The sequence below is a fragment of the Parasteatoda tepidariorum genome, chromosome 1 (genome assembly GCF_043381705.1).
Source record: "Parasteatoda tepidariorum isolate YZ-2023 chromosome 1, CAS_Ptep_4.0, whole genome shotgun sequence".
Classification (NCBI taxonomy): Eukaryota; Metazoa; Arthropoda; class Arachnida; order Araneae; family Theridiidae; genus Parasteatoda; species Parasteatoda tepidariorum.
This window is the reverse complement of record NC_092204.1, coordinates 30,527,994-30,537,651: the sequence shown is the minus strand read 5'-3', so window position 1 is coordinate 30,537,651 and position 9,658 is coordinate 30,527,994. Positions and strand designations below refer to the sequence as shown.

General features: G+C 29.3%; 1 protein-coding gene across 1 annotated transcript in view; it reads right to left on the bottom strand.

The window, feature by feature from the left end:
- Window positions 1-9,079, bottom strand: part of LOC107445365 (uncharacterized) — a 23,983-nt gene extending 14,904 nt beyond the window's left edge. The window contains exon 1 of the mRNA XM_071185136.1: window positions 8,920-9,079. The gene's annotated coding sequence lies outside the window, so the exon portion shown is untranslated. The remainder of the gene's footprint in view (window positions 1-8,919) is intronic.
- Between the last annotated feature and the right edge of the window lie 579 nt (window positions 9,080-9,658).

Here is a 9,658-nt window from a genome sequence, read left to right as displayed (position 1 = left end):
CAGTAAAATTTGTGTGCTTTCTCTCAAACTTGGACTTTTATGCTCCAGGCAGATGACGTAAGCCGAGTGCAGCGCCACTAATTTGCATATTGCAATTTTACTCAGCTACTCTTAGTGGACAACATATGCAAATTTTGCACGGTTTGGCTTACTTTTGAAAGAGTTATCGCTATTTTTGTGATTTTTCCTTAATTTATGATAACCAGTGTATATATATATATTTATATATATATATTTAAACTTTACTCATAATAAAAAAAGAAGCATTATAATTTTTATTGTATTATTTCTAATATTTAGCAGCACATTTTAAGAATTTGGTGGCACACAAAAGTGCCACGGCACAGTGGTTGAGTATCACTGCTCTAATCTCTACCATAATATATTATTAAAATAAATAACGTCACATCGATGTGATACCATTCACTAGAGTTTTTTTTTTTTTTAAACTGAAAGTGATAAGCTATTAACAATCGAAAATATCCGAATATCCTACTATTCTTTTTGTAACGCCTGTTTTCTCATCATTACAAATTCTTTCATTTACGCTCCCTTGGATGGAAAATAAACAACTTTTTATTTTTAGAATACTTTTAATTTTTTAATAAATCTGAAACCTAAAACATCATTATATATTAATCAGTCTTGAGCAAATCTGAAATGTCATATTCAGTGAAATCAGCACACTCAAATCAACCCACCTGTCACTTAAAATCAATACCGTGATATGAATCTGACGATTAATCGATTATTTATCATGGGTGTGGTTATTAGGGAATCTTTTTTTCTGCCAAACCAATGCTCTTCTTACAAAGGAATAAGAGCATTGGTTTGAAAGAAATGCTTATGTCTTGACTAGCTAAAAATAACTATCCGCGTTAGTTTTATTTAATATAATAATACAGTGAAAACTCTCGGTAGCTACCACACTCGATTCCGAAGTAAAATGGTCATTAATGGAGATTGGTTGTTCTTAGGGGTTACCTCTACTGACCTCAAAATGTCGTCCAATATACAAACTTTTTCCCAAGCGATTTTAATTTTACTCAGTGTCATTTTCTCAGTGCAGAAATGCCACTTGTGTTGGCGTCATGAAAATTGGATCGATTAATAGAATTTATCGTCAATAAAAATGGCATTTACTTAATATAGTTATGTGTAAAAATAAATCTACTAATTAGGAATGATAGAATTATTTCAAATAAACAAAAAAACAATTGTGTTTTGGTTTAAATTTGCATTTAATTTTATATCATAAAAATTAGTCAACTTTAAAAAATAAGAAAACTTTAGTTTGTTTGAGAAGCTTTGTTTTTCAAAAGTAACTTTCATTTTCTAATTTAACCTCCAACTGCGAAGTTAATTTCAGTTTAGTAAATTTGATTTTAAATTAATTTTCCACCATATCATCTGAAACTCAAAATGCACCTTTGTTGCAATCATCTCGTGGTCAGACTTTTCTGGAGTTGGCGAAAATGTACCTTATTTTGAAAACTTTACACTTAAATTCGATATTTAATAAAATCTTTAGCTGAAAGCACAGAATCTGGCATCTCTGCTGTTTGTACCCAGACAAAATCGGTAGTAAACCTACTTTATCACTAAATTTCTTAAAAAAATAACGTCAAAGCTTTTACTTTTTTTAATTACGTACTATCCATCATTATATACTTATTTCCAGATTAGAAACAGTCCAATATACTTGTACTAAGTCTTAGCAGTCAGGAATATTTTATTCCTCCAGAAAAAAAATTTAGATATAAACTGGTTTTAATACCAGTTCTTGCGAGGTTGCAAGCACCTCTGTTGTGGTTTTAGTCCATTAATGCCAGGCTGCAGAAGGCTATCTATATATGAAAAATCTCTATTTGAAACAATTGCCATTTTCACAAAAGCGATATTTTTTTCTGTTTACTAGCACTTTGACTTTGTAAATGGTATTCGTTCGTTAGTTCGTAGTTGTAGAACTGGGCATATGAGGCCTAAATGGCCCTTATGTAAATGGCATTGAACTTGAACTGAAGTTATTTACGCAGTACCTGTCCGCGAAGCGGACACTTCACTGCTTCATCGAAGATAGTGCCCGTGGGCGCCTAGAATAATGTCTTTAGGAAAAAATTTTGAAGATGGCTTGGAAGAGTAGTTGGCCTGGTGGATAGAAGTGATGTCACTATGACTTGTTTTCTGGTAAGAGGGTACGGAAAAGCTGAACCAGCCCCTCGTTTCGTAGAAGTTCTTGCATCTCTCGGAAGATATGAAGAAATCTAGTGGCAGTATAGGTTGCACTCCTGTGCTCTCTATTCTTTTGAGGTGGCTTTCGTCTTGGTCTCGCAACACAGCCTGTAAAACAGGCGGGATGCTCTCCCTTGCAGTTAATGCAAGTTGCAGGCAGGCTTCTTGGTTTAGTGCACTTGTATGTGAAATTATCACCCGCACATAAATACATACCCTCCAACTTATGAGGATTTTGAAAATAATTCTTTCTAGTGGTAGCGAACCGAAGTAGAAATTTTTAAAGCAAATGGATCCATCATAAAACTTTTAACATAACATAAGAATCTAGCCATATGGCCTGCACTTTTATAAGTAATAGTGGACAAGTTACGCTAAAATTAATTTTTTTTAAATATGAAGACATTAATGTTGCTACCGTCTGAAAAGAAGATTTCTGAAACTACGGAAATTCCGTAGCAGTTGGAGGGTATGTAAATAACATCAAGATCCTGATTCAAATATTTAAATTATTGTTTTGCTGTGGTAGATAGAACTATTTAATTTTGTAAATTCTAACAATAAAACAATTTAGCTACCACTTTTTTTCTGTTTTGAGCTAGGACAACTTATCTATTAATAGGATGTTATTGTTAGATACAAAATGGGACACAGTCAGAACTTCAATGATCCATATGAATACTCCTTTACTTCATTTGCATTCCACAACCTCATCGAAGCACCACACAGATCAAGCTCAAGATGAATGGGAAAAGGGCCTCAGGTGCCCAGATATTTTATACAGTTTAGGAACAAATGGGTTAATTTTTGAGACAACGAGTTAAAATCCCAACACAACACTGGATATAACTTTATAATGACTTTCTCTAACGTGTGCTTATTGTACTTTACTTTCATGTGTACTTTTATATGCTCATTGATCTAATATCAGCACTGAAGCATTTCAAATAAACAACATAGTATTATTATACAATTTTAAAATTCTTATAATAAAGTGGTTACTAATTGTTAAAGTGTAAAATGTCTTAATTTTAAAGTGGTTACTGTTGATGGTGCTTGAGTGGAGACATCGGAGTTCAAAGGGTTAAAAGCGTTTCATCGTAGCGTAATTTGAGTTATGTTCATTTTCTGAAGTAAGCTGTATCCATTTTCTGCAAAGCATTTTAAGCTATGGCCGAAATTCAAAACTTATCGATGACTTTAATTTTTGTTTTATTTCCACTTCAATTCCTTTAAACTCAGTAACATTTACAAAACATTATGTTTTTTTTTCAAAGAATAGTTATTTTAATAGTAAGACCTGTTAAGGCTATGAATTTTTTTTCTAACAATGGTTATTTTATTAGTAAAACCTTTCGAGACTATGACGAATCATTGATTGAGTTGGGACATTAAAATATTAAGGAGCATTCTTTTTTCCGTGACATTCTTTTCATTGAGCGTTTTTAGCGTTATTAGTATTGTTTTCAGATAGGCATTTTAAAAGAAGAGTTTTTTTTAGATAACAATGCACAATTAGCACAATATAAACAGCCCTTCCAGTATCCAATAACATAATTAAAAAAATGCAGCAAATTTATTAGGTAAAATATTTTTAAAAAAATGTAAATTTAATTTAACAAACTCATCAATTTTAGATGTTTTAATATTAGATTTATAAATCAGATTACCAGAATTAAATTTCGATGTAAACTTTTAATATGCTTTGAAAACAAATCTTCTTTCAGTCAAATAATAAATATAGAACACATAATATATTTTTCATGATTTTTCATCCCTTTATCATTTTTTAATCATCCCTTATTTGCAATATTTTATAGGGCGATATGACTACAGTAAAATGAAAGGTACAGTACTAAACGTACACTTAGTTAAGTGTAAATTATAGTATAATAACTTTTTTAATCCATTATTAACAGCAGTGTGTAAATAAAAATCGCCTAAAAAATAATAAGCATGATAAATTCCTTTGGGCTACCACTGTACTGTACATTAAATTCAGCACTGTACGTTAAATTCAGATCCACGTAATTATTTTTTCGGGACATGGAGCACTCCCCAACCCTCTCCCCATCGTCATAGCTGCGCTCCGCAAATTTTATCACGTCGCTCAATCAGATGAATGAATCAAAGCCCTTAATTGGGCTGTATACTCAGATAACAAACTCATATAGGCATAGGTAAATTAATTTCGAATGAGAATATATATAGTAACCATAACTAATATGCATGACGTAATAATGAAACACGTGTGTTACCAGTTATCCTCATTTTTTAAATGGAACCGCCTTTTTTTTATTTTTTTTTATTGACATTTTATGCATGCACAATTTTATTAACTATAAAGCAAAATGCTTTCTTTTCAAACTATAATTTATATTAAAAAAATATTATTAACTTTTAAAGATTTTAAATTGTAACTACTTAATTAACTAAAATCTAAAGGGACTACTATGATTGAACAAGAATTTTTTAAAGATAATAAAACATGAAAAAAAAGAACTTTTAAAACATTTATTTTGGTTCTAACATGTAAGGGTATGTTTTACAGTAATATTAATTATTGATTACAAATTTATGTATACATAAATTTACTAACTATAAATCAAAATCTTTATCTTCTTAAAATATAATTTATGTCAAAAAATATTATTATTTTTTAAAGTTACAATAGTTAAAGTTAAAAATATTATGAATTGTNGTAAAACAGCAAATTTTAATGAAATCTTTAAATTTGAAAATTATATCAAAGATAAAAACTACAGACCAATAGCTGCACATTTCACCTCCGACGCCTCATATCATAACTATCAAAACAAATAATTTCATCAACCTTTCTGAAAATAACGTTTACTCATGCTGATACAATTCTGAACAACTCCAAAATCAAACAAACACAGTTTAGAGCAAGCTGCTCAATTTATTTTTGATTCCTTTTTAGTTATTCAAGCAAAGAGCTTGAAACATTCATAAAAGCCACTCCATTGCCTGCTTACCTCATTGCTCAACCAAAACTGTTCTAAAATTCCAGATGAATGGGATAGGGGCCGCTTTGCGGCCCAGGTGCCCAATAGAATCAAAACACTAGGACTAGGTTAGATACAAATGGGGACACAGTCAGAACTTCAATGATCCATATGAATACTCCTTTACTTCATTTGCATTCCACAACCTCAACGAAGCGCCACAAAGATCAAGCTAAAGATGAATGGGAAAAGGGCCTCAGGTGCTCAGATATTTTATACAGTTTAAGATACAAATGGGTTAAGTTTTGAGGCAACGGGTAAAAATCCCAACACAACACTGGGTGTAACTTAATAATGACTTTCTCTAACTTGTGCTAATGTTACTTTACTTTCATGAGGACTTAACCCTTTGCACTCCGAGTATTTTTATATACTCATTGATCTAATATCAACACTGTAGCATTTCAAATAAATAATATAGTATTACTATTTATTAATTTTAAAATTCTTATAATAAAGTGGTTACTAATTGTTAAAGTGTAAAATTTCTTAATTTTAAAGTGGTTACTGTTGATGGCGCCTGAGTGGAGACATCGGAGTGCAAAGGGTTAAAAGCGTTTCAGCGTAATGTGCACACAAGCCCGCATATGTATAAAATTTAAAATCATTATTTCAAAAATGAATATTTCAGAAACCTTGTAGCTATAATTTTTTGGTAGTATAATAATGGTAAGTTGCTTGTTTGTTAAGATTTATTTTACAGGAGCTAGATAGTTATTTTTCCACTACAAATTTATATTTGTATCTGAAATCGGAGCACAGAGCTTTTTAAAGCTAAAATGGTAGATAAGAAAAAAATTAATTCTTGGTATAAGCTTCTAATCATTACAGGGACTAGTGGTATAAGCATAATAAGAAAAAATTAATTCTTGGTATATGTTTATAATCATTACAGGGACTAGTGGTATAAGCATAATCATTACAGGGATTTCGTCCCGTTTAAATACAAGCGATTTCTCCGTTTTCAGAACTCTACACGATAAAGTAATTTTCGAAAATATAATTTCTTATAACGTGAAAATACTACCACTATTTCATTATTTGCATCTACAAGATTTTTACCGCTCGTGGCATTCTTATAAAATCATTTGTTGATCTTTAAAGTTTTTTTTGAAAGTGACTAATTAAATAAATGTGTTTAATCATTTATTTAAATAGAGGATATCACAATATGAATTTATTCTTTAAAGATGAATGATGCTATACTTATAAATGAAGTTTGGAAAAAGGAATGAAATTCTAAATCAATTTTCTTAAATGCGTATTTTGAGTTATGTTCATTTTCGAAAATAAGCTATTTTAGCTGTATCCATTTTCTGCAAAGCATTTTAAGCTATGGAAGAAATTTAAAACTCATCGATGACTTTAATTTTTGTTTTTTTTTCCACTTCAATTCCTTTAAACTCAGCAACATTTACGAATCGTTATGTTTTTTTCAAAAAATAGTTATTTTAATAGTAAAACCTGTTAAGGCTATGAATTTTTTTTCTTCGAACAATAGTTATTTTATTAGTAAAACCTTTCGAGACTATGAGAATCATTGATTGAGTTGGGACATTAAAATGTTAAGGAGCATTTTTGTCAGTGACATTCTTTTCATTGAGCGTTTTTTGCGTTATTAGTATTGTTTTCAGATAGGCATTTTGAAAGAAGAGTTTTTTTTGGATAACAATGCACAATTAGCACAATATAAACAGCCCTTGCAGTATCCAATAACATATTTTAAAAAATGCAGCAAATTTATTAGGTAAAATATTTTTAAAAAACAAGTAAATTTAATTTAACAAACTCATACATCACAATTTTAGATGTTTTAATATTATATTTATAAATCAGATTACTAGAATTTAATTTGGATGTAAACTTTTAATACGCTTTGAAAACAAATCTACTTTCAGTCAAATAATAAATATGGAATATATAATATATTTTTTCATAATTTATCATCCCTGTGTCATTTTTTTATCATCCCTTATTTGCGATATTCTATAGGGCGATATGACTACAGTAAAAAGAAAGGTACAGTACTAAACGTGCACTTAGTTAAGTGTAAATTATAGTATAATAACTTTTTTTTATCCATTATTAACAGCAGTGTGTAAATAAAAATCGCCTAAAAAATAATAAGCATGATAAATTCCTTTGGGCTACCACTGTACTGCACGTTACGTTACTGTACGTTAAATTCAGCACTGTACGTTAAATTCAGATCCACGTAATTATTTTTTCGGGACATAGAGCACTCCCCAACCCCCTCCCCATCGTCATAGCTGAGCTCCGCAAATTTTATCACGCCACTCAATCAGATGGATGAATCAAAGCCCTTAATTGGGCTGTATACTCAGATAACAAACTCATATAGGTAAATTACTTTCGAATGAGAATATATATAGTAACCATAACTAATATGTATGACGTAATAATGAAACACGCGTGTTACCAGTTATCCTTATTTTTCAAATGGAGCCGCTTTTTTTTTTTTTTTTTTTTTTTTTTTTTTTTTTAAATTGCCTTTTTATAAAAATTCGAGCGATATCGTAAAAATGTTGTGGATAGTTGAAAAAGCATTCTCGAATACCTTGCCACAACCTAAGTCGCAAATTAATGGTTCACAAACGCATATTCTTATCGGCGAATGAGAAGTATGCACAATTTTATTAACTATAAAGCAAAATGTTTTCTTTTCAAACTATAATTTATATTTTAAAAAAATATGATTAACTTTTAAAGTTTTTAAATTGTAACTACTTAATTAACTAAAATCTAAAGGGACTACTATGATTGAACAAGAATTTTTTAAAGATTAAAACATGAAAAAAGGACTTTTAAAACATTTATTTTGGTTCTAACATGTAAGGGCATGTTTTACAGTAATATTAATTATTGATTACAAATTTATGTATACATAAATTTACTAACTATAAATCAAAATCTTTATCTTCTTAAAATATAATTTATGTCAAAAAATATTATTATTTTTTAAAGTTACAATAGTTAAAGTTAAAAATATTATGAATTGTAACTACTAAAAGAACTACTACGATTGAACAAGCAATTTTTAAGCACTATACAGAAAAAAAAAACCTTTTACACATTTATTTTGATTCTAACATATAAGGATATTTTTTACAGTAACACTAAAAAAATTTTTAATGACAATCGATGTATATATGATTTATTTCCTATGAATCAATTTTATTCCTATTAACTTATAATTTATATATAAAAAATAATATAAATTTTTCAAATTTTAAAATGTTAACTATGTCAATTCCTATAGTTTGAAAAATATAATAATTTATTATTACATTTTTTTTAATTATTTGTTTCTGGTAAATGTTCAAAAAACGCTTGTGTTAGATTTACATATATTGTTTGTTTTATTGCTTTTTACAATGATGAAAAAGCAACAAAATTCTAAAGTATTTCTTCATTTTGAAAGAAGTAACCCGAATCTTCTGAAATTACTTAGCTTACTTAAATCACGTTTTAAAAAATTCTGGAAATTGACATAAATACACAGACATAACAAACAAATAATATGTTTGGGTGACCTTCCTCTTTAAAAAACACATCTTGGCAATTTTCCATTCCATTCATTCTTCGAAGCAACAATCAACTAAAGCGAAAATGAAATAAAAATAGAAAAATGATAACTCACGCGAATCATCCTCAGGTGAAAACAGTATTATCCGGATTCATGACAGGTTGTTTCAGAATGTTCGAATATTGTGCGTTTCGTTCCATCCTTGCAGATCGTCTGATGGCAGCGTAATTCGCCGGAGTAGCGTGGAGCAATAAGATCATCGATCTAGCTAGCTACCTTCAGTTGATCGTTCTCTTTTTTTATGACAGCATGGCGCATGTCAGTTTGGTATTTTCAAGATTTCAGGGTGGCAACAACTCCCTTATGGTTGCCATGGTTACGTATAAATAAATAAATTGATGGGGATTTAGCATTTAATAATGATAGCTTATAAGCGGGAGTCATTTTGGAAGCTTTCTACCGGCGTCATAAAATGGTTTTAATTTATTAAACTCCTAACTTCCGCGTGACTTTGAATTTATCATAATGTTTAGCACTATTTATTAATAAATATGAAATTTTCTTTTAGTTACTGCTTCAACAAATTTTATTTAAAAACTTATCCCGATTGCATGGAATTTTGACTCAACTATTAATACATTAAAAATGAATAAAAGATAATGAAATTATAAAAGAGAAAACGTTTTTATGAAACTAATAGAAAAAATAGGTCTTTCTGAAAATTTTTTAATAATATTAAAATTTAAAGACGCATAAACCGTGTGATCAAAACTTGAAAAAAAAAAAACTTTTGAAAACCCTATTTTTATTATTATTTTTTTTTTCAAGTATAAATATGTGGTAAATGCATAGA